At 39.3% G+C, this 25,412-nt stretch overlaps 1 long non-coding RNA gene and 1 pseudogene across 1 annotated transcript in view; one reads left to right on the top strand and one right to left on the bottom strand.

Moving 5' to 3' along the window:
* The window catches only part of LOC134740325 (uncharacterized), a 103,319-nt gene that overhangs the window by 523 nt on the left and 77,384 nt on the right, over positions 1 to 25,412 (bottom strand). The gene's annotated exons all lie outside the window — the stretch shown is intronic.
* On the top strand, positions 1,914 to 25,373 carry LOC129008584 (glycine N-acyltransferase-like protein 1; annotated as a pseudogene).

Below are 25,412 nucleotides of genomic sequence, written 5' to 3'. Positions count from 1 at the left end.
AATGAGAACTTTCATTTCTCACTGGTGGAAGTGTAAGGTGGTACAACAATCTTGTAAAACAATATATCAATACCTTTTATAATACGGCAGAGTAGGCATTTTCTTTTTCTCTTGTTTTTCTCCTATTGCCTCATGTTTTTGAATATTTATTGCTCAAATCTAATTCTGAAGTTGAGCATTACCCCTTTTAACTCTATACTTGTGAGAGTGGACTTGCACACGTGCACCAGGAAATGTATTCGAGGATATTCATAGCAAAATTTCCCACTGCTTTTAGTAGAAAAGCCCCAGAATGTGCATAAGCAGTTGATTTCTTCAGTGAATTCTCTCTAACTGTAAAATTGGACACACAATTTCATCAACTACAATAAACCTCAAAAAAGTAGGGCAAATTACAGAAGAACACATTCAGCTGGTTGTGGTTATATAAAATCAAAACAGGCAAAACTAAACAATTTACTCTTTATAGTTTTACAGCATATGTATATGTCCCTAAATAAGTGTAAGACACTAATAATTTTAAAACAAATTCAGACTTGGTGGGTGTCCATGAGAATGAGAAAGGGAGACAAGATGAAGGAGGGACACACTGTATGCCTCTAATGATTTTCACTGTTTTTTTCTTTAGGTGGGAAGGAAATATATGGTTGTTTAGTATATGAAATATAGGGTGTCATAAACTGCTTTTGCATGTGGAATATGTTTTATAGTTTTTAAAAGCACAGTATATGAGATAGAGGAAGAAGCTGAGAACTATTCTCAGGATACTACCTTGAGTAGTCAAATGGGTAATGACACAATTGTCAGAATCAGGAACACAGAAAGTGGGGCAAAATTGAATTTTATGACTCTGGTTTTGAAAGGGTTAAGTGTGAAATGCCTCTGACATATCCAAGAGTAGATGTCAAAGAGGCAACAAAATATTAATATCGGGAAATTAGATGTCAGGTCGTTGCTGCAGAGATAGATTTGAGCAATAAATATTTAAAAATATGCAGTGATGGGAGAGCCCCAATAGCAAAAGGAAATCACTATTCCTAAAACCTCAGCTGATTCCATTGCACCTACCTACTAAATGATCCAAGCCCAGCTGTCTCTTCTGATTTTACTCCCTCCAGGCTTATGCCTCTATTTATATAGACTAGATACAATATTTCAGGCTTCACAATAATTTCCTTCTAAGTTATGTTCATGTATTATTTTTCTGATTCTTTATAGTCATTTATCTGTGTTCTCCTGTAGCTCACCGAGCTTTTTGAAGACAATTATTTTAAATTCATTCTCAGACAGTTCATAAACCTTGATTTCTTTAGGGTCAGCTATTGGTTATTATTTTTTACCTTTGGTGGTATCATTTTTTCTCTGTTGTTGACCTTGATTTTTAGGCTGAGCACTGGTGTCTGCACATTTGAAAAACAAGAAACGTCTTCTATTCCTTGCATACTGGCTTTGTCTGGAAAATCCCTTTCCCAGTCATCCAGGAATTGTTGGTAGGATGTCCAATGTGGTCTGCGGGTGAACTTGTTGCCGAAGTGCTCAGGCAGGCTGGCCTGGTGCCTGTGTCAGCATGTGGTAGGCCTGATTCCTGGGTCTGTAAAGTTGTGCCTGAAGCCTGGATCCACTGGGGTGGATCCTTTCCCTGGGTATGTTGAAAGAACATAAAGCCTATGTCTATAAGAGCCGGCATGGAGGCTGTACCAATAGGCGCTGGACTGAAGCCTGGGTCCACATGGTCTCACATGGCTATGAGGTGGGCATTGAGCCTATGCCTCCAGGGGCTGGCCAGGTTTTGGGATTGGCCTGGTGTCTGAGTCTGCTGGAATGAGCCTGGAATCTGAGTCCATGGGGACTGGCCTAGTACTGGTGCAGGATTGGAGCCTGAATCTGGAGAAATGGGTCTGGGACCTTGGTAGATGGGGGCTGACCTGGAGCCTGAATCTTCAGAGATGGTTGTAGAGCCATGGTCCAAGATGGTCAGCCTAGCATCAGGGTCTAGTGAAGTCAGCATTTATCCTGTGTGTGCTAGAGCACAGCTGGGCCCTGAGTGTTTTGGATCCTGGGACATGAAACCCATCCTGGAGCCTGAAGCTGGCCTATCACTGGGGTCAAGGGGGACCAGCCTAGAGCCTGAGACCATAGGTGCTAGACTGGTTCATGTAGCCACAGGCACTGGCCTAGAGTCTGGGGTATGGCCTGGAGGCTGGGTGTGTAAGATCTGGCCTAGAACCAAAGTCTTCATAAGCTGGCATGGAGACTAGTTCCACAAAGGCTAGCTGGGTCCTGGGGCTATAGGAACTGGACTGGAACCTAGGTCCACAGAGGCAGTTTTAGATCCTGGGTCTGTAGGTACCAGCCCAATACTGGAGTCAACTCTGATGGGCCTGGACCCTGGGTCTGCTGGAGCATGGGACCAAAGGAACTGGCCTAGAGATGGGGGTGGCAGAAACTCCCTAAGCCCTAGGCAGGCCTGGAGCCTGAGTCTGCCGAGGCTTCCCAGATACCTGGCTAAGGGGTAGGTCTAGGGCTGCCAACCTTGAAATTGGCTGTGCCTGAATCCTGGATTTGTGTGAGCCAATCTAGTTCCGGGCTGGTCAGAAACCTAGGGTCGACTTGGGTTCTGTGACTACAGGGAATAGCCTGGTGCTAGGCTGTCCTAGATCCAGTATCCACAGAGGCCAGCCAAGAGGTTGGATCTGTGGACACTGGCTTGGTGACTAGAGTTGCAGGGGCCAGCCTGGTCCTTGGGATGTTCTGAAACCTGGAGTTGTGGAGGCCAGCCTGGTTCTGGGAGCAGTCAGGAGCCTGGAGTTACTGGGGCTGGCCTGGTCCAGGGACAATCTGACACATAAGCATGGTGTAGACCTGACATTAAGATATAACCAGAAACCAAGTCCACCAGGCAAGCCTGGAGCCTGGGCTGTGGGATCTGCTCTGGCATAGTCTGCAGGTACCAGCCTAGACATTGGGGTCATAGGGGCATACCTGTTACTGGATTTTACTGAAGCAGGCTGTATGTTGGAATCCAAGGCAAAGTTCAGTGCCTACTTCCCTTTTCTTCAAAGATTGCCTCTCTCTGTGCTCTGCTGTCTGGTGTTGTGGCAAGGGTGACACAGGTAATGTAACAGTGTTCTTTCTATGCTCTTCAATTCATCTTTTCTTATTTCACTGCTACACAAAGATTCTGTAACATTTCACCTGGTTTACGTAGCTCCTGTGAAGGTACTTTTATGCACATATAGTAGTATAAATTGATGTTTCTGTATGAGGATAAGCGCTAGAAAGTCCCATTTTGACATTTGCTGATGTCCAGTTTTATGGCATCCAATAGATTTCTATATAATGATTTTGAAAGTGCCTCAGCAGCATCAGAGACAGGTCTCCTGCTAATTTGGAAGGAAAGATGGCAGATCTATTGTTAAATGTTCTTGTCAAACACACACCTGTATACACACGATAATAATAATAAAAATAGAGCAGACAAAACTTTCGGAGGTGATGAATATGTTTATGACATACGTTGTGGTCATAGTTTCATGAGTATATATTCCTCCCTATATTCATCAAGATTTATACATTAAACACATACAGCTCTTTGTATGTCAATCATACCTCAATAAAGTAGTTTTACAAAAAAAAGATAAACACAATACAGGAAAAAGACTGTTGTCATCATTCTCCATGAAGTATGACTTCAATTTCAGGTTTCTGATGGTTATTGAACTTCCAGATTTCCTGATTACAAGTATAATTAGAGAAATGATATGATGGGCTAGAAAGCAAAAAAACACTATTTGAGGATGAGTCCATCAAATTTTCCCTTAACATAACAAATTGTTGTTCGAGATATTCAAACAAGTACCAGGCTAGAGGGAGAGAACTGTTTCCAGATCAAATATTTGTGGAAACTAATTTAACTGAAGTCTCAAGAGGAAGAGACTCATGATGAAATATCTGGAGGCACAATATGCAAAATTCATCACAAAGCAGAAACCAGCATCTTACAAAACAAAGAACAATGGCTAGGGATACAGAAATTCTGAGTTCTGGTCTCAGTTTTGTGTATGCAATCATGTGTCAACTTTCCAGGACTTAGATTCTTGAGACTAGACAATCTCTAATAAACCTCCTATTGGATTTTCCTCTCTTTCAGGAAGTTAGGCAGGTGCCCAGATCAGCTATGTGGTCACAACGGATGAAGAAAGAAGACTTCAGGTGTCTTTGCTTTTTTTTAATTATCATTATTTCTAAATTTTAAGTTTTAGGGTACATGTGCACAATGTGCAAGTTAGTTACATATGTATACATGTGCCATGCTGGTGTGCTGCACCCATGAACTCGCCATTTAGCATTAGGTATATCTCCTAATGCTATCCCTAAATGCTCCCCCAACCACACAACAGTCCCTAGAGTATGATGTTCCCCTTCCTGTGTCCATGTGTTCTCATTGTTCAATTCCCATCTATGAGTGAGAACATGTGGTGTTTGGTTTTTTGTCCTTGCCGTAGTTTACTGAGAATGATGATTTCCAGTTTCATCCATGTCCCTACAAAGGACATGAACTCATCATTTTTTATGGCTGCATAGTATTCCATGGTGTATATGTGCCACGTTTTCTTAATCCAGTCTATCATTGTTGGAAATTTGGGTTTGTTCCAAGTCTTTGCTATTGTGAATATTGCCGCAATAAACATAGGTGTGCATGTGTCTTTATAGCAGCATGATTTATAGTCCTTTGGGTATATACCCAGTAATGGGGTCACTGGGTCAAATGGTATTTATAGTTCTAGATCCCTGAGGAATTGCCACACTGACGGGTGTCTTTCTTAACCACACTTTTAGGACATGGATTTAGAGAATGCATTGGCAGTGATGAAGCAAATAATGAAATCTGAATTTGGAGTAGAAAAATAGGGAACAGGAGATTAAAAATTCAGAAGGAAAATATTTAGGAGCAACATTGAGAATCCTCTATTGCTTCATAGTATAGCCAAATTTCTTTTTTTCTCTTCTTTAGACTCTGAGATAACTAGAACACATCAAAGAGCTTTAAAATGTTCTAGGATGTCCAAGCCAAGAAAGCCTGTCCTGTGGATCCTATACCTTCCCAATTCCGTGATCCAGCTAAAACCACATACCACTTTCTGATTTCTCTGCAGGCATTGAAACCTCATCATCAACCCAGAACAGTTCGGCATGACTTGTTCTCTCCATGAACTACCTAAACATCCACTTTCTTCCTCTGTAAAAGTTTCAAGATTCCACCTTGGTGTCAAGTTTTTCTACAGAGGCAGAATGTTGTTTATCTCAAACTCCAGAGACCCTCATCCTTTTCTGGGATCCATTCAAATTGGTGCTATCAGTCTTTTTCACCATAAACGCGTCTCCACAAAAACCCTAGAAAGTTTTAAGATTCTATGGATAGGTGCCAACGGCTATCAGATGTCTCCCTAAGATGGCTGCTGCATCCTAGTTTTACATGGCTAAAGGTTAATAACGAATATTGATATGAATGAAACATCCCAGTGACCCTTGAACCATTGTTAGAGTACTCAGAGGGTGAGGCTCCACCAGCCTCCCATAGACACACAGCCATGCAGTCCCCATTCTCCACCATGAGCAAGAGTTTCAGGGCCTCACTGGGGTTCAAAGATGGCCAGGTCCTTGCCACTCTTTGTGGTATGAAGTATACCAACAAATAAAGATAGACCAAAACATTGATAATATAATAGCTTTAAAATGTGTATATTTTATAAATGTATGCTTATGACAACAAAAATGCCATGCAATACTATTGTCCTACTCACAAGAATAGTACAAGAATTATAAAGCTTTGGTTCAGAGTGGACTCTTGGCAGTGTGTAATTTATGGTGAACCTATTCCCTCCATTATGAGTTTCTGTACCATTGGGTGATAACGCTGGAGTCTCAAATTTGGGACCCTTTGTGAAAGTGGGGACATGCCCAAATGGCTCTCCTAGGTGTCTACTCCACCATGACCCCATGATGTACCTTCAGAGTCCCAAACGCTGGAAGAACATTTAGGGGTAGCCAGCTGTAGATGCCTAGAATCACAGGTCTCTCACACAGCCTGAAAAGCCCAAAGAAGATTAGCATAACCTCAGCACCTGTGAAACCAGAATTCATTGCTTCCATTCAGCGAGCCCATGTCCATGCCAGAATCCAAGCTGCCATGAGTGTTTCGGGAAGTCACTTATGACTAACACTGAGTATGATGGGACTGATATCAGAACTGAGCTAGGCCCAGAGAGCCTGAGGCCATGACACATAAGGCTAAACCTTTCAGTTTTGATTCACAGACTAGATACATCAGAGAAGTGGACTTGGAGAATCCTCTGATGCAGTCTTGCAGAGTAACCACTCTGTCAGATAGCATGTGATTCTGAGAGGAAGGCATACGGGTCTAGCTCCAGCCTTATCGCACTGCAACTCATAAGCACGGACTGAGTTCTGGAGAGACTCCAGAGCTGACCTGAAACGCTGATGCAAAGTAGTCTGCTCTGGAACTGAAGTGGTCTAAGAATCTGCCAAGCTCAGCAGCCCTACAGAGGGGAGAGGAGCACACAGATGGGAAAGGAAGCTACTCTTCTGGCCAAGGTCCTGAGACAGAGCTTACCAGAAGCATAGGCAGATTTAATGCCGACTGGAGATAATTGAAACTCACCAGATGATCCCATCCAGACAATGGGACACCAGGCTTCTCACAAATTATGGCTGCTTCCTTAGGTCTCCTGAGTTCCTGTTTTTCTACACATTGTTACATTTCTTCCCTACTATGTAAACTCATAATTTTAGTTGGTCAGGGAGTTGGATTTGAGATGGAGCTTCCATCCCCTCTACTACAGCACCCAATTCAGCCGTCTTCCTTGGCAATAATTGGTGATATTCATTGGTTTTGTGTGAGGTGAGCTGCAGGACCTAGACCACACCCCTGGTGTTTCAGTAAGATTTTGGTTCTCCGACCAGGAACACTTTGGCTTGGCTGCCATGGGCCAGGAGACTCAAAGCCCTCCTGAGCATCTGCTTACCCAATTTTGGCTGGAGATGAGTTCCCTCTCTCTGGGGTCAGCTGCAGCTGGCTCCAACCATGCTGCTGATTGCCTTGGAAGAACTGCCTTTGAAATTTGACATCCAGAGAGGTGACTGTCCTTTGTGGGCCCAGACAGAAGGATGTGCTCCTCTCAATTTGGGAAATTTTTAAAGGAATTTCCACTTGCAGGTTGAACAAGCCCAACTGATGAAGTGAGGGAAGTACACTGACTGTCCAGTATAGACGCTCTTGGGGACTTGACATTTTGTGTGTGTCCAGGCAAGTGAGTGTCTTTTGTGAGTACCACACAGTGGGATCAGCTCCTTTCCATTTGAGGAATCCTGAAGGAATTGTCATTTGCAGGTTTATTGGGTTCAACCAAAGGAGAGAGGAAGCACCCCAGCTCTTTCAGTTTGTACACTTTTGGGGCTGTTTGATCCTGAAGCAGTTGGATAGTGTTTTAGTGATTATTTGCATGTGTCTGATAGAGTCATGGAAAATTAGAATTTGGTAAACCGAAACTCTTTGGTAAGACTGTTTGGCCCCAGTATAGTTTGGAATCTGGAGTTGCTGTTGAATGGGAAAGTGGATTGAAGTTCCATGTATCCAGGCTTTTGTGCTGCTGTTGGGCCTGGTTAGTATGTGGTGTTCTCCTGTGATGCTATTTGACCCCAGTGTTCTTCAGAGTCTGGAGAGTTTTACCCTTTAAAAATTAAACTGCCACAGAATTGGCTTTACCCATAATTTTTGTTCACAGCCTACACTGGATTACCTATGAAGGCTAACAAAGTTCAGCCCTGTGGACATGTTTGCAGACTGGTGGGTTTGTATTGCTATAGCTACAGTTGCAAGGTAAAAGCTATTGGGTCTTTGTGTGTATATGCATCTAGATGTGATTATGTATAGGCACATGTATTACATCATATGTTGTCACTGCCAAATTGGCTTATAAATAAAACAGCGCTCATAGATTAAGTTAATAAGTCCAAAGTATTTTTCATGGTTGTGTTACTTAAGTAAATCTTTAGCAAGCCATCATTAAAATTATTGTAAAATAAAAATAGAAATCTCTTCAGAATTGTCAGCATACATTTTTGTGTGGGTTGTATATTTCTCTCTGCTAGATATTTTGAGACATCAGAGTTTGGCACAGAAGTTTATAAAACTGTAACCAGGAGTTTGAGACCAACCTGGGAAACAAAGACCACCCCCTCATATCAATAAAATAAAAATAAAACAATTAGCTGGGCAGAGTGATTCATGCCTGTAGTCCCAGCTACTCAGGAGACTGAGGTGGGAGGATTGTTTGAGGCTGAAAGGTCAAGGCTGCAGTGAGTTGTGATCCAACCACTGGACTCGTGCCTGGGTGACAGAGCAAGACCCTGTCAAAAAAAAAAAAAAACTAAATGAGGCAGAGAATGCCAATGGGGCACAGGAGCATTGCAGAGAGACTAGGGGAGAAATTGTAATTTTTAATAGGATGGTCAAAGGAGGCCTCATTGAGCAGGTGGCTTTAAGTGAAGACTTAAAGAAGGTAATAGCGTTTTCTCCAGGTCTAATGAGAAAACAGAAAGCAGGCAAAAGACAAAAGACAGCCAAGTGCCTCAAGCAGAGAGGCCAAAGAGATTGAGGTTGGGGACGTGACTGGAGGTATGACAGGGACGTGACTGGAGGGATGTCAGGGACGTGACTGGAGTCTAAGTCATGAAGAACTTAAAGGGCTGTTATAAGGCACTTACATCTCTTCCTCCGAATGCGAATGGGAGTGACTGCAGAAGTTGCAAAAAGGAATGAGAAAATCTGGCTTTTGTTTTAAAAGGAGCATTCTGGTTTTCCATTAAGAAAAGACTAAAGACATTCTCCATCCAGAATAGACTGGCAAGAACTGTGAAGCATCTAAAAGTTTACCTAACTTGGGGCACTGTTTCGTAAATGCTGGCAGATGACACAAGCTTGCTGGGTCAAAGACAGGATTTTATGACTAGTTCAACAGGGAGAAAGATTTTTGTGTTTGTGTCCGTCCTCGTGGTTCCACAAGTCCTATAGAAGAAATAAAGAAAAGCAGATTAATGTTGGAAATGCAGCAGATGTGTGCTGCAGCCAAGGAACCCTGAATTTAGGAAGCCTAGATGTTTTATAATGTACTGCAAGCAAACCTGTCTGAACTTGGCTCCAAAGAGAGACTTATCTTTCTTGTACTGAAAAGTAAGGAAACCTGACCTCCACTTCAGAAGAAAGCAATATCTCTAGCTTCCAAGCTGTCCTCTTTACAAACATCCTTGAAAAGATAGCAGCAAACGCTGTCAATGTCCATGCTCCTAAAACATGCAGAAATGTGAGAGGCCATGAAGAATTTTCTCCCAACCACAATTAGGAGGATGTCTTAATGGACTGGATGTAAAGTGAATGAGGAAAATATACTTAAGAATAATTCCAACACTATGTTGAATAGGAGTGGTGAGAGAGGGCATCCCTGTCTTGTGCCAGTTTTCAAAGGGAATGCTTCCAGTTTTTGCCTATTCAGTAGAATATTGGTTGTGGGTTTGTCATAAATATCTCTTATTTTTTTGAGATATGTCCCATCAATACCTAATGCATTCAGAGTTTTTAGCATGAAGAGCTGTTGAATTTTGTCAAAGGCCTTTTCTGCATCTATTGAGATAATCATGTGGTTTCTGTCTTTGGTTCTATTTATATGCTGGATCACATTCATTGATTTCCATATGTTGAACCAGCCTTGCATCCCAGGGATGAAGCCCACTTGATCATGGTGGATAAGCTTTTTGATGTGCTGCTGGATTCGGTTTGCCGGTATATTATTGAGGATTTTTGCAATAATGTTCTTCAGGGATATTGGTCTAAAATTCTCTTTTTGGTTGTGTCTCTGCCCGGCTTTGGTATCAGGATGATGCTGGCCTCATAAAATGAGTTAGGAGAATTCCTTCCTTTTATATTGATTGGAATACTTTCAGAAGGAATGGTATCAGCTCCTCCTTGTACCTCTGGTAGAATCCAGCTGTGAATCCATTTGGTTCTGAACTTTTTTTGCTGGGTAGGCTATTAATTATTGCCTCAATTTCAGAGCCTGTTATTGATCTATTCAGTGATTCAACTTCTTCCTGGTTTAGACTTGGGAAGGTGTATGTGTCCAGGAATTTATCCATTTCTTGTAGATTTTCAGGTCATTTGTGTAGAGGTGTTTATAGTATTCTCTGATGGTAGTTTGTATTTCTGTGGGATCGATGGTGATATCCCCTTTATCATTTTTTATTGCATCTATTTGATTCTTCTCTTTTCTTCTTAGTCTGGCTACTGATCTATCTATTTTGTTGATCTTTTCAAAAAACCATCTCCTGGATTCATTAATTTTTTGAAGGTTTTTTGTGTCTCTATCTCCTTCGGTTCTGCTTCGATTTTAGTTATTTCTTGCCTTCTGCTAGCTTTTGAATGTGTTTGCTCTTGCTTTTCTAGTCTTTTAGTTGTGAAGTTACGGTGTCAACTTTAGATCTTTCCTGCTTTGTCTTCTGGGCGTTTAGTGCTATAAATTTCCCTCACACACTGCTTTCAATGTGTCCAAGAGATTGCGGTGTGTTGTGTCCTTTTTCTCATTGGTTTCAAAGAACATCTTTATTTCGGCCTTCATTTCATTATGTACCCAGTAGTCATTGAGGAGCAGGTTGTTCCCTTCCCATGTATTTGAGTGGTTTTGAGTGAGTTTCTTAATCCTGAGTTCTAGTTTGATTGCACTGTGATCTGAGAGACAGTTTGTTATAATTTCAGTTCTTTTACATTTGCTGAGGAGTGCTTTACTTCCATCTATGTGGTCAATTTTGGAATAAGTGTGATGTGACACTGAGAAGAATGTATATTCTGTTGATTTTGAGTGGAGAGTGCTGTAGATGTCTATTAGGTCTGCTTGGTGCAGAGCTGAGATCAATTCCTGGAAATCCTTGTAAACTTTTTGTCTCGTTGATCTGTCTAATGTTGACAGTGGGATGTTAAAGTCTTCCATTATTATTGTGTGTGAGTGTAAGTCTCTTTGTAGGTCTCTAAGGACTGGCTTTATGAATCTGGGTGCTCCTGTACTGGGTGCCTATATATTTAGGATAGTTAGCTCTTCTTGTTGAATTGATCCTTTTACCATTATATAATGGCCTTCTTTGTCTCTTTTGATCTTTGTTGAAGTCTGTTTTATCACAGACTAGGATTGAACAAAGGGCTAAAGGGCATGAGAGCCAGGCTGAGCCTAACACCTTCCCTAAGGATGTTCTTTTGATTTCCTGGCTTTCTGACAATTTGGGATCGAAGACGAATGCTTAGATTATTTAATCCATGGTCCAGTTTCCTCAAAGTGTGATATGCTAAATAGTTGTAGGAAGCAAAATAGTTATTTTCACTTCACTAACTTTGTAGTTATTGTGTGCATTTTAGCATCATAACTATAGCATCAAACCATAACTTCATATACGCATTGCTTTGAAGAAGGCTAGTTTTTATAAAGTGAGTCAATAAACAAAAATATTAAAATATAAAGGTTGAAATATGCTGCATTTAATTTGAATTACATTTACCTTGTCAGATTTCATAGTATACCATGTTTCTTTCAATGTTGAAAGTCAATTTGATTTTGAATAATAACTTTTTAGGGTGGGATACAGAATCTACCTAGAAAAAATTATTTTTTTCTTGTTGGTTTTTAATCACAATTATAATATATGCTGATTATACAAGGGAAAAATTTAACATGATTTTAAGAAGTTAATAACCTCTCACTTCCCCTATCCTCCTCGCCTCATTTCCTACCCTTTGGGGTAATCAATGTCCTTGTGCATATTAACGTACACTGATGATCTCTCCTGTCATCACTTTTTAAATTTTTTTATTTATTTATTTTTTATTATACTTTAAGTTTTATGGTACATGTGCACAACGTGCAGGTTAGTTACATATGTATACATATGCCCTGTTGGTGTCCTGCACCCATTAACTCCTCATTTAACATTAGGTATATCTCCTTATGCTATCCCTCCCCCGTACCTCCACCCCACAACAGGCCCCGGTGTGTGATGTCCCCCTTCCTGTGTCCATGTGTTCTCATTTTTCAATTCCCCCCTATGAGTGAGAACATGCGGTGTTTGGTTTCTTGTCCCTGCGATAGTTTGCTGAGAATGATGGTTTCCAGCTTCATTTATGTCTCTACAAAGGACATGAGCTAGTTCAACCATTGTGGAAGTCAGTGTGGCGATTCCTCAGGGATCTAGAACTAGAATACCATTTGACCCTGCCATGCCATTACTGGGAATATATACTGTCATCACTTTTTAATTTGCCTTTGACATATGGGCATCCCTTTGGGAAAATCAATACACCACTGATATATTCGTTTTAGTAACTGTGGCATTCCACAGAGCCAATACAATGCTATTTAGTCAGTCTTTCTCCTGCTGTTAGGTTCAAATTGTTCATACTTTGTTGCAAGTACAAACAATTCTTCAAAAAATGGCCTCATATACATGTCTTTACATCCTGGAAACTTTTCTCAATACAATTGATTTCCAAAAGGGATATCTCCAAGTCAGAGTTTATTTTATCATAAGTAAGCACTGCCAGATTACCTTCCCAAAGGATTCCAGTTTTATTTCCATTAGCAATGTGTGGAAGAATTGTTTCCCCACATTCTCATGGGCACTGAATGTTATCCCTCTTTTAATTTATGCCAAATTTCACTGGTCGGTGAAACATGGCATCTTATTGTAGATTTAATTTGCATTTCCATGACTAGTGATAGTCAACATATTATATTTTCATATATTGATCAGTAATTTGGGGTTTACTTCTGAAATCTTTGCATTGTTTGACCATGTTTACACTGGGGTTTTGTGTCATTCTTAAAATTCTGTGTGTGTTTTGGATACTAGGAATACTAACACAAGGCATATGCTACAAATCTGTTGCCCAATTTAGAATTAATTTCTATTTTATTGATGGAGATTTTGACATGAAGAAATTTTTAACCTTCCTGTAATCAAATATGTTATATTTTTCACTGTGACTTCAGAGGTTTTGTTTTCTTTAGTTGATAATTAGGAAGATTTTTCCTACTCCAAGATCATGCAAGTGTTTTCTTATTTTGTGTTACAGTGAATTAATTTTTACTTTTGACATTTCAATCTTCATTCTATTTAAAATGTGGTTTTGAATAGCATGAAATAACATTCTTTTATATTTTTCTTCCCTACGACTGGCTAATTACTTTAGTACTATTTATTAAATAAGTCATTCCACTACTGAAGCATAAATGTCTATTTTGTCGTATAACCTTTATATATTTTTGCTTGTTTCCATTCTTTTCTTATGCTATTTCATTTTTTGTGGTAAATTTTAATATCTAATAAAGCCAATCACCCCTGACCAATACTCTTCTTACTTTCCTATTTCATATACACTTAAGAGCTATATGAACATCAACTAATTTTTTCAGTTCCCCACCAACTACCTCAACTAACTATTGCAATTGTGATTGGTATTGTCTGAAAGACAATTGTGGAAAGATCACTATTTTTGTGATACTACATTTTGTCATATAGAAATACGATCTTTTTCTCACATTTTTCAGTTTCTGTTCTATGCCATCTTGTAAAATTTAAGTGTTTTCCTGTAATAAACTACGTGAATTTCCATTAAGTTTACTTTTTGGTATTTTATACTATTTGTTAAAATTATTAAATTATTTTTCCTTTTCTATTTCTGAGAATTATTATTTTGTTATTGCTTTTCATTTGTATTTTTTTTTTCTTTTATTATTATTATTATTATACTTTAGGTTTTATGGTACATGTGCACAATGTGCAGGTAAGTTACATATGTATACATGTGCCATGCTGGTGCGCTGCACCCACCAACTCGTCATCTAGCATTAGGTATATCTCCCAGTGCTATCCCTCCCCCCTCCCCCCACCCCACAACAGTCCCCAGAGTGTGATGTTCCCCTTCCTGTGTCCATGTGTTCTCATTGTTTAATTCCCACCTATGAGTGAGAATATGCGGTGTTTGGTTTTTTGTTCTTGCGATAGTTTACTGAGAATGATGATTTCCAATTTCATCCATGTCCCTACAAAGGACGTGAACTCATCATTTTTTATGGCTGCATAGTATTCCATGGTGTATATGTGCCACATTTTCTTAATCCAGTCTATCATTGTTGGACATTTGGGTTGGTTCCAAGTCTTTGCTATTGTGAATAATGCGGCAATAAACATACGTGTGCATGTGGGATCTAATTAAACTAAAGAGCTTCTGCACAGCAAAAGAAACTACCATCAGAGTGAACAGGCAACCTACAAAATGGGAGAAAATTTTCGCAACCTACTCATCTGACAAAGGGCTAATATCCAGAATCTACAATGAACTCCAACAAATTTACAAGAAAAAAACAAACAACCCCATCAAAAAGTGGGCGAAGGACATGAACAGACACTTCTCAAAAGAAGACATTTATGCAGCCAAAAAACACATGAAAAAATGCTCACCATCACTGGCCATCAGAGAAATGCAAATCAAAACCACAATGAGATACCATCTCACACCAGTTAGAATGGCAATCATTAAAAAGTCAGGAAACAACAGGTGCTGGAGAGGATGTGGAGAAATAGGAACACTTTTACACTGTTGGTGGGACTGTAAACTAGTTCAACCCTTGTGGAAGTCAGTGTGGCGATTCCTCAGGGATCTAGAACTAGAAATTCCATTCGACCCAGCCATCCCATTACTGGGTATATACCCAAAGGACTATAAATCATGCTGCTATAAAGACACATGCACACGTATGTTCATTTGTATTTTTGATTTCCAAATACGCCACACTATTCTTTAAAATCCTGTTTGTGTAGGGTGTTATATGTTTTTGTTTTTTGCCAAAGTCTCTTGGATTTTCTCAATGTATGATACTGTAATCTACAAACAAAGCTATTTGCTGCTTCTTTGACAATATTTGTAAGGGTTTTTAGGTTCTTTACTTATTGCACAATGTGCAACCTAAGGAAACAATACCAACTAACAATAATAATATTTTTATACTTGTCTTATTCATGATTTTAATCAAATAGCTATAACAACATATATTCAGAATTACATTTGATTCTGTCATTATGTTTAGAGCATTTGCCTCTTTTTAGTACTTTCATAGAACTTTTATTTATAATGGAGAGTAAATTTTATATTCTTTCATTTCTGTCTTTTCTATTTGGCAAATTACATACTCATGTAATTTTTCCTCCTTTAATTTATCACAATAAAAGATCTTCCAATCAAAGCCTTTCTAGCCTTTCTAAAACAAACTTTTCATGTTCACATTTTTTTACCTTTTTTTTAAATTATACTTTAAGTTCTAGGGTATATGTGCACAACATTCAGGTTTGTTACATAGGTATACATGTGCCATGTTGGCTTGCTGCACCCATCAACTCCTCATTTACTTTAGGTATTTCTCCTAATGCTATTCCTCCCCCAGCCCCCCAGACCCCCACCCCCTGAAAGGCCCTGATGTTCCCCATCCTGTGTCCAAGAGTTCTCATTGTTCAATTACCACCTATGAGTGAGAACATGTAGTGTTTTGTTTTCTGTCCTTGTGATAGTTTGCTGAGATTGATGGTTTCCAGCTTCATCCATGTCCCTGCAAAGGCCATGAACTCATTCTTTTTTATGGTTGCATAGTATTCCATGGTGTATATGTGCCACATTTTCTTAATCCAGTCTATCATTGATGGACATTTGAGTTGGTTCCAAGTCTTTGCTATTGTGAATACTGCCACAATAAACATACATGTGCATGTGTCTTTACAGTAGCATGATTTATAATCCTTTGAGTATATACCAAGTTATGGGATCGCTGGGTCAAATGGTATTTCTAGTTCTAGATCTTTGAGAAATCACCAAACTGTCTTTCATAATGGTTGAACTAATTTACACTCCCACCCACGGTGTAAAACCATTTGTATTTTTCCACAGTGTCTCCAGCATCTATTGTTTCCTGACTTTGTAATGATCACCATTCTAAACGATGTGAGTTGGTATCTCATTGTGGTTCTGATGTACATTTCTCCAATGACCAGGGATAATGACCATTTTTTCGTGTGTCTGTTGGTTTCATAAATACCTTCTTTGGAGAAGTGTCTGTTCAAATCTTTTGCCCACTTTTTGATCGGATTGTTTTTTTCTTTGAAATTGGTTTCTTTATAGATTCTGGATATTAACCCTTTATCAGGTGGGTAGATTGCAAAAATTTTCTCCCATTCTGCAGGTTGCCTGTTCACTCTGATGATAGTTTCTTTTGCTGTGCAGAAGCTCTTTAGTTTAATTGGATCCCATTTGTCTATTTTGGCTTTTGTTGCCATTATTTTTGTGTTTTAGTCATGAAGTCTTTGCCCATGCCTATGTGTTGAATGGTATTGCCTATGTTTTCTTCTAGGGTTTGTATGCTATTAGGTCTTACATTTAAGTCTTTAAACCATCTTGAGTTAATTTTTGTATAAGGTGTAAGGAAGGGATCCCATTCAGCTTCCTACATATGGTTAGCCAGTTTTCCCACCACCATTTATTAAATAGGGAATGGTTTCCCCATTTGTTGTCTTTGTAAGGTGTGTCAAAGATCAGATGGTTGAGATATGTGTTGTTATTCCTGAGGCTATGGTTTTGTTCCATTGGTCTGTATATCTGCTTTGGTACCATGCTGCTTTGATTACTGTAGCCTTCTAGTATTGTTTGAAGTCAGGCAGCATGATGCCTCCAGCTTTGTTCTTTTTGCTTAGGATTGTCTTGGCTATTCTTCCTCTTTTTTGGTTTCATATGAACTTCAGAGTAGTTTTTTTCAATTCTGTGAAGAAAGTCTTTGGTACCTTGATGTGGATGGCACTGACTCTATAAATCACCTTAGGCAGTATGGCCATTTTCACAATACTGATTCTTTCTATCCATGATCATGCAATGTTCTTCCATTTGTTTGTTTCACGTTTTATTTCAATGAGCAGTGATTTGTAGTTCTTGAAGAGGTCCTTCACTTCCCTTGTAAGTTGGATTTCTAGGTATTTTATTCTCTTTGTAGCAATTGTGATTGGGAGTTCACCCTTGATTTGGCTCTCTGCTTGTCTCTTATTGGTGTATAGGAATGCTTCTGAGATTTGCACATTGATTTTGTACCCTGAGACTTTGCTGAAGTTGCTTATCAGCTTAAGGAGATTTTGGGCTGAGACGATGGGGTTTTCTAAATATACAATCATGTCATCTGCAAACAGGGACAATTTGACTTCCTTTTTTCCTAATTGAATACCTTTCATTTATTTCTCTTGCCTGATTGCCCTGGCCAGAACTTCCAACACTATGTTAAATGGGAGTGGTGAGAAAGGGCATTGTTGTCCTGTGCTGGTTTCCAAATGGAATGCTTCCAATTTTTGCCCATTCAGTATGATATTGGCTCTGGGTTTGTCATAAATAGCTCTTATTATTTAGAGATACATTCGATCAATACCTAGCATATTGAGAGTTTTATCATGAAAGGCTGTTGAATTTTGTTGAAGGCCATTTCTGCATCTATTGAGATAATCATGAGATTTTTGTCTTTGTTTCTGTTTATGTGATGGATTATGTTTATTGATTTGCATATGTTGAACCAGCCTTGCATCCCAAGTATGAAGCCGACCTGATCGTGGTGGATAAGCTTTTTGGTGTGCTGCTGCATTTAGTTTTCCAGTATTTTATTGAGGATTTTTGCATCGATGTTCATCAGGGATATTGGTCTAAAATTCTCTTTATTTGTTGTGTCTCTGCCAGGCTTTGGTGTCAGGATGATGCTGGCCTCATCAAATGAGTTAGGGAGGATTCCCTCTTTTTCTATTGATTGGAATAGTTTCAGAAAGAACAGTACCAGCTCCTCTTTGTACTTCTTGTAGCATTCGGCTGTGAATCCCTCTGGTCGTGGACTTTTTTTGGTTGGTAGGCTATTTATTCTTGACTCAATTTGAGAGCCTGTTATTGGTCTATTCAGAGATTCAACTTCTTCCTGGTTTAGTCTTTGGAGGGTGTATGGTTCCAGTAATTCACCGATTTCTTCTAGATTTTCTATTTTATTTGCATAGAGGTGTTTATTGTATTTTCTGATGGTAGTTTGTATTTGTAGGATCAGTGGTGATATCCCCTTTATCATTTTTTATTGCATCTGTTTGATTCTTCTCTCTCTTCTTGCTAGCGTTCTGTCAATTTTCTTGATCTTTTCAAAAAACTAGCTCCTAGATTCATTGATTTTTTGAAGGGTTTTTTGGGTCTCTATCTCCTTTAGTTCTGCCCTGATATTAGTTATTTCTTGCCTTCTGCTAGCTTTTGAATTTGTTTGATCTTGCTTCTCTAGTTCTTTTAGTTGTGATGTTAGGGTGTTGACTTTAGATCTTTCCTACTTTCTCTTGTGGACATTTGGTGCTATAAATTTCCCTCTACACACTGCTTTAAATGTGTCCCAGAGTTTCTGGTACGTTGTTTCTTTATTCTCATTGATTTCAAAAAACATCTTTATTTCTGCCTTCATTTCGTTATTTACCCAGTAGTCATTCACGAAAAGGTTTTTCATTTTCCATGTAGTTGTATAGTTTTGAGTGAGTTTCTTAATCCTGAGTTCTAATTCGATTGCACTGTGGTCTGAGAGACAGTTTGTTGTGATTTCTTTCTTTTACATTTGCTGAGGAGTGTTTTATTTCCAATTATGTGGTCAATTTTAGAATAAAGGCGATGTGCTGAGAAGAATGTATATTCTGTTGATTTGGGGTAAAGAGTTCTGTAGGTGTCTATTAGGTCCACTTGGTGCAGAGCTGAGTTGAGATCCTCGACATCCTTTTTAACTTTCTGTCCCATTGATCTGTCTAATATTGACAGTGGGGTGTTAAAATCTCCCATTATTATTGTGTGGGAGTCTAAGTCTCTTTTTAGGACTCTAAGGACTTGCTTTATCAATCTGGGTGTTCCTGTGTTGGGTGCATATATATTTAGGATTGTTAGCTCTTCTTGTTGAATTGATCCCTTTACATTATGTAATGGCCTTCTTTGTCTCTTTTGATCTTTTTTGGTTTAAAGTCTGTTTTATCAGAGACTAGGATTGCAGCCCCAGCTTTTTGTTGTTTTCCATTTGCTTGGTAGATCTTCCTCCATCCATTTATTTTTAGCCTATGTGTGTCTCTGCGTGTGAGATGGGTCTCCTGAATACATTACATTGATGAGTCTAGACTCTTTATCCAATTTGCCAGTCTGTGTCTTTTAATTGGGACATTTAGCCCAATTACATTTGAAGTTAATATTGTTATGTGTGAAATTGATCCTGCCATTATAATGTAGCTGGTTAGTTTGCTTGCTACTTGATGCAGTTTCTTTATAGCATCAATGGGCTTTACAGTTTGGCATGATATTGCAGTGGCTTGTACTGGTTGTTACTTTCCATGTTTACTGCTTCCTTCAGGAGCTCTTTTTGCACAGACCTGGTGGTGACAATATCTCTCAGCATTTGCTTGTCTGTAAATGATTTTATTTCTCGTTCACTTATGAAGCTTAGTTTGGATGGATATGAAATTCCAGGTTGAAAATTCTTTTCTTTAAGAATGTTGAATATTGGCACCCACTCTCTTCTGGCTTGTAGGGTTTCTGCTGAGAGATCAGCTGTTAGTCTGATGGGCTTCCCTTGGTGGGTAATCTGACATTTCTCTCTGGCTGCCCTTAACATTTTTTCTCATTTCAATCTTGGTGAATCTGACTATTTTGTGTCTTGAGGTTACTCTTCTCGAGGTTGCTCTTCTCAAGGAGGATCTTTGTAGTGTTCTCTGTATTTCCTGAATTTGAATGTTGGCTTACCTTCCTAGGTTGGAGAAGTTCTCTTGGATAATATCCTGAAGAGTGTTTTCTAACTTGGCTCCATTCTCCCCGTCACTTACAGGTACACCAATCAAACATAGATTTGGTCTTTTCACATAGTCTCATATTTATTGGAGGCTTGTTTGTTTCTTTTCACTCTTTTCTCCCACGTTGTCTTCTCACTTTATTTCATTAATTTGTTCTTCAGTCTCTGATATCCTTTCTTCCACTTGATTAAATTGGCTATTGAAACTTGTGAATGCATCATGAAATTCTTGTGCCATGGTTTTCAGCTCCATCAGGTCATTTAAGGTCTTCTCTACACTCTTCATTCTAGTTAGCCATTCATCTAACCTTTTTTAAAGGTTTTCAGCTTTCTTCCAATGAGTTTGAAGATGCTCCTTTAGCTCGGAGAAGTTTGCTATTACCAACCTTCTGAAGCCTACTTCTGTCAACTCGTCAAAGTCATTCTCCTTCCCATTTTGTTTGATTGCTGGAAAGGGGCTGCAATCCTTTGGAGGTGAAGAGGTGCTCTAGATTTTGGAATTTTCAGCTTTTCTGCTCTGGTGTCTCCCTATCTTTGTGGTTTATCTACCTTTGGTCTTTGATGTTGGTGATCTACAGATGGGGATTTGCTGTGGATGTCCTTTTTGTTGATGTTGGTGCTATTCCTTTCTGTTTGTTAGTTTTTCTTCTAAAAGCCAGGCCCCTCAGCTGCATGTCTGTTGGAGTTTGCTGGAAGTCCATCTATACCCTTTTTGCCTGGGTGTCACCAGTGGAGCTGGCAGAACAGCAAATATTGCTGCCTGATCCTTCCTCTGAAAGCTTCAACCCAGAGGGGCACCATCCTGTATGAGGTGTCTGTCAGCCCCTACTGGGAGGTGTCTCCCAGTCAGGCTACACGGGTGTCAGGGACCCACTTTATGAGGCCGTTTGTCTGTTCTCAGAGCTCGAACACCATGCTGGAAGAACCACTGCTCTCTTCAAAGCTGTCAGACAGAGACATTTAAGTCTGCAGAAGTTGTCTGCTGACTTTTATTCAGCTACGCCCTGCCCAAAGGGGTGGAGTCTATAGAGGCCATAGTCCTTGTTGAGCTGTGGTGGGATCCACCCAATTGAAGCTACTTGGCCACTTTGTTTACCTACTCAAGCCTCAGCAATGCTGGACGCACCTCCCCCTGTCAGACTGCAGGCTTGCAGGCTGATCTCAGACTGCTGCACCGGCAGTGGGAAAGACTCCATCGGTGTGAGACCTGCTGAGTCAGGCATGGGAGGGAATCTCAAGGACTGCTGGTTGCTAAGACTGTCGAATACTACAGCATTTGGGCAGAAGTGTACCATTTTCCCAGGTGGAGTCTGTCATGGCTTCCCTTGGCTAAGAAAAAGAAATACCCCAACCCCTTCTGCTTCCTGGGTGAGGCAATGTCCCATGCTGCTTTGGCTCTCCCTTGATGGGCTGCACCCACTGTCCAACCTGTCCCAATGAGATAAACCTGTTATCTCAGTTGGAAATGCAAAAATCACTCATCTTCTGCTTCTAACTTGCTGAGAGCTGCAGACTGGGGGTGTTACTATTTGGCCATCTTGGAAGTGCTCACATTCTTTTGATATACTACTGAATATTTTATGCAGAATGTTTATATATGTATTCACAAGAGTAAATGGTCAATAAGTCTCTTTTTGTTATTTTTTTAACAGATTGGGCATTAGGAACTTTTCTTCTGTTTCCAAAGCTCAATATTAATATTATGTGTTTGTTTTGGCTTGTGTACTATTGAAATGTAAAATAATCTGATTTTGGCTACTTCTTATTTTTTAATTTTAAATTTTTTCTTTAGATACAAGGGGTACATGTGCAGATTGGTTACATGTGAATATTGCATGACGCTGAATTTTGGAGCACAAACAGATCCCATCTCCCTGGTAGTGAGCATAGTACCCAATAGTTTTCTAACCAGCCCCTCTGTCTCCACCCTCTAGTAGTCCACAGCGTCTACTGTTCCCACATTTATGTCCATGTATGGTCAATGCTTAGCTGTCAGTTATGAGTGAGAACATGTGATATTTGGTTTTCTATTACAGCATTAATTTGTTTAGGATTATTGCACAGTGGAAAGTAGTCTGGAAGTTTCTGAGAACACTTAAAATAAAGTTACCATTCCACCAAACAATGTCATTAGTAGGTAAATAGCCAAAAGAAAATGAATGATTCTACCCAAATGACACATGCATTTTTATATTCATTGCTGCACTGTTCACAATAGGAAAGAAATGGAATTAACCCAGATGCCATCAACTGTAGACTGGATTAAAAAAAAGTGATACATATATTCCTGTGGAATACTACAGAGCAACAGAAAAGAATAAAATATGGTCCTCTGTAGCAACATGGGTGGAGCTGGAGGGCATAATGCTTGTCCAATTTTTAAATGGTAGATTTTAAATTTAATTTCCGATATTTTATATTAATTTGTTGAGGTTTTCTATGTTTTTGAAAGTCAATTTTGATAGTTTATTTTTGAGGGATAACATCCATTTCATTTCTCAATAAATATGTTGCCTTTGAGTATTATATAATCTTCTATTATAATTTTTTTGTTCTTTCCTCTGTTTCCATTCTCATCTCTCATACTCTATGCTTATTTTTTTAATTTTGCTTTTTCTCTGTCTCTCATATTTCCTTGAAATGCCTTACCAGAAGTTTATTGCTCTCTCTCTTCTCTTTCTGTTTTTGACATTTAAAAATGAACTTTGGTTTTTATATATCCTTTACACTATGTCTTGTTTTCCATTTCATTATATGTAGCTTTCATTTTTATAGATAGTTCCATTTGTTGTCTTCTAGTTTACTTTCATATTCTTTTTATAATTCCTTGAATATTTACTTGGCTATTTTCAGTCATTTTTTTAAAATCGGGTCTTTTAAAACATCTATTTTAAATTCACGGAAGTTTTGATTTTGGCCAAATTCAGCATCTTCCATTCATAAAAACACTCACAAATTCTTGAAGTTTTCTTTAAAATTAGTTACACTATTTTCTCTTTTTTCTATAATAACATTAATATTCACTGCTAAAACGCTCACACTTATTGTTTATATTTCCCACGAGAAACAGAAATTCATCTTCCCATGAAGTTTGTGGCTTGCCAGAATGTGATCACCAGTCTCTTTTTTTCAAACCCATAAGTCTAACACCACATAAATTACCTAGAGTGCTGCCAAAATTTCAGTTATTTCATTCTATTTTGTGGGCTTTTGGCTTTAAAGACAGCGTCATTCTTTGAAAAGGCTGATATCCTGTAGGCTTGGGAAAAGGCAATGTCTCATTAATGTTTATATTCACTAAAGTATCTTGCCCAAGCCCTGGACACTGTAGATTCTAGGACACTATAGATTCTAGGTGTCTGGCAAAACAGTAGGCACTGAAATTTAGAGAAATCACAGTTAAATTTATTTTGAGCCAAGTTTGAGGGCTTAATCCCAGAGACACAGACTCAGTACATCCCAGAATGTGTCACACAGAAAGTTACGTGGGGGCACAGTATATATAACAGGGGGATACCTGTGGCCCAGGAGGTGAGAGAAGCAACTGTTGCAATCTTCTGATCCTGCTGGGTTCTCGGTGATGCTATATATAAAAGAAAGTAAGTGTGCAGTTGAGTGAGTAGGGAGAGAGTTGAGGCATCTTAAGGCCTGGTGGAAGCTGGCTGATTTCATCCTGTCTCTTTTCTGGATCTCATAAGCAGTTTTATAACCAGTACTTATCAGTGAAATATTTAACAAACTCCACTTACACAGGCAAGATTTAGCAGCAGCTTATAAGCCTAGGTTTTATTATCTGTGTGCCCACCTGCAGCCATCATGGGCCACTGGTAAAATTTTCTTTGAACTTTCATTTTTCTGATAATTACAATCAGTGAGAGGTGAAGAAAAAGTTCAATTGAATGATCTGACCTTTCACCATCCTAAACAGGAGATGACTGACAACATGGATTCATACACAAACCTATATTTTATGTTATCCAAAGAGAGTAAAAAATCACAAGAAGTTTTGAAATATGTGAGATCATAAACTGGAAACAGATACTCCAAATCCAAGATAACAAGTCTGAAGAAACGGGCAAGCAGCAGTGTTTCTCAAATTGAATCATCACCTAATATTATTAGCATCAACCTGAGAGCTCGATAGAACTGTAAATTTACAAAAACTCTGGGGGCTGGGAGAAGTAGAGAAATCTGTGGTGTGACAAAGACTCCAGCAGATTGTGGTGTAAAGTGAAGTTTGATAACGACTAAGCATTGATATATTAATCAGGTGGGAGCAGTGTAAGTAGAGAACTCCAAGTCTGACAATATTGCTTTCTTGGCTTTCTTCCCAGGTCTTCAAGAAAGTTTAGGTGAGGAGATAGGAGTGGCTGCATTTATTATTATTCTTATTATACTTTAAGTTTTAGGGTACATGTGCACAATGTGCAGGTTAGTTACATATGTATACATGTGCCATGCTGGAGTGCTGCACCCATTAACTCACCATTTAACATTAGGTATATCACCTAATGCTATCCTTCCCCCCTCCCTCCAACCCACAACAGTCCCCAGAGTGTGATGTTCCCCTTCCTGTGTCCATGAGGCTGCAATTTCAAAATCACTGAAGGTAGAGCAATCGAGAGCAGTCCTCTTTATTATGGAGAATATCCTGAAGTTCCATGACTCCAGTAAAAGCAAGGTTGGAAGATGAGCTGAGTCAGGCCACCCAGATGATGAATTTGAGAGACAAAAACATGTGCTGATCATTTATAATTGCTATTTCTTGTACATTTTTGTTATTCACATAAGTGAGTTTTGAAATGAAAAGAGGATGAATTCATTCTTTGGGATGAATAAAAGTTGTCAATAGTCAAAATACACAACTTTGCAATGGTGTGTCATTAGAGAAGAAGAGTCCCTGGGATCTCTAGAATAAGACGGCACCCAGAAATTACAGGGGTGAGGATGAATGTTGTTGTCTTTCTTTTTGTTTTCTACTGTGAAACTCCCAACTTTAAGAATACCCTGCTGGTTGTCTCTTATTCAGGGCTGGTAAATGATAACTGGAGGTGAGGGAAGAATGAGTGGAGCCGGCGTTACATCAAGCGCTGTATAGGAGCCCTGCCAGCAGCCTGTATGCTGGGTCCAGATGGGGCTCCAGTATCATGGTTAACCTTGGACTCATCTTGTGATGTGGGAATAGCCTACAGCATGAAAAAATACCAAAGGACAGATGCCATGGCACAGGTGATCGTAGGATTCATGAAATATCTGCATCAGAATAATAGTCCATTTTACTTCTCTTTTTTAGAAGTAAATGACTCCCACAGATTTGTGGGGCTGTTCTGTTCCTTTGAGGCCACCTGTGAGTTCCACCAATGGACCGGATACCCAGAGAATCTAGTTCCGTTTTAGACAATGAAGCTACTTAACAATCTTGTGCCAGCCATCTCT

Source organism: Pongo pygmaeus, chromosome 9 (assembly GCF_028885625.2).
Source record: "Pongo pygmaeus isolate AG05252 chromosome 9, NHGRI_mPonPyg2-v2.0_pri, whole genome shotgun sequence".
NCBI lineage: Eukaryota > Metazoa > Chordata > Mammalia > Primates > Hominidae > Pongo > Pongo pygmaeus.
The sequence above is the reverse complement of the archived record's forward strand: the minus strand, read 5'-3'. Positions and strand labels throughout refer to the sequence as shown.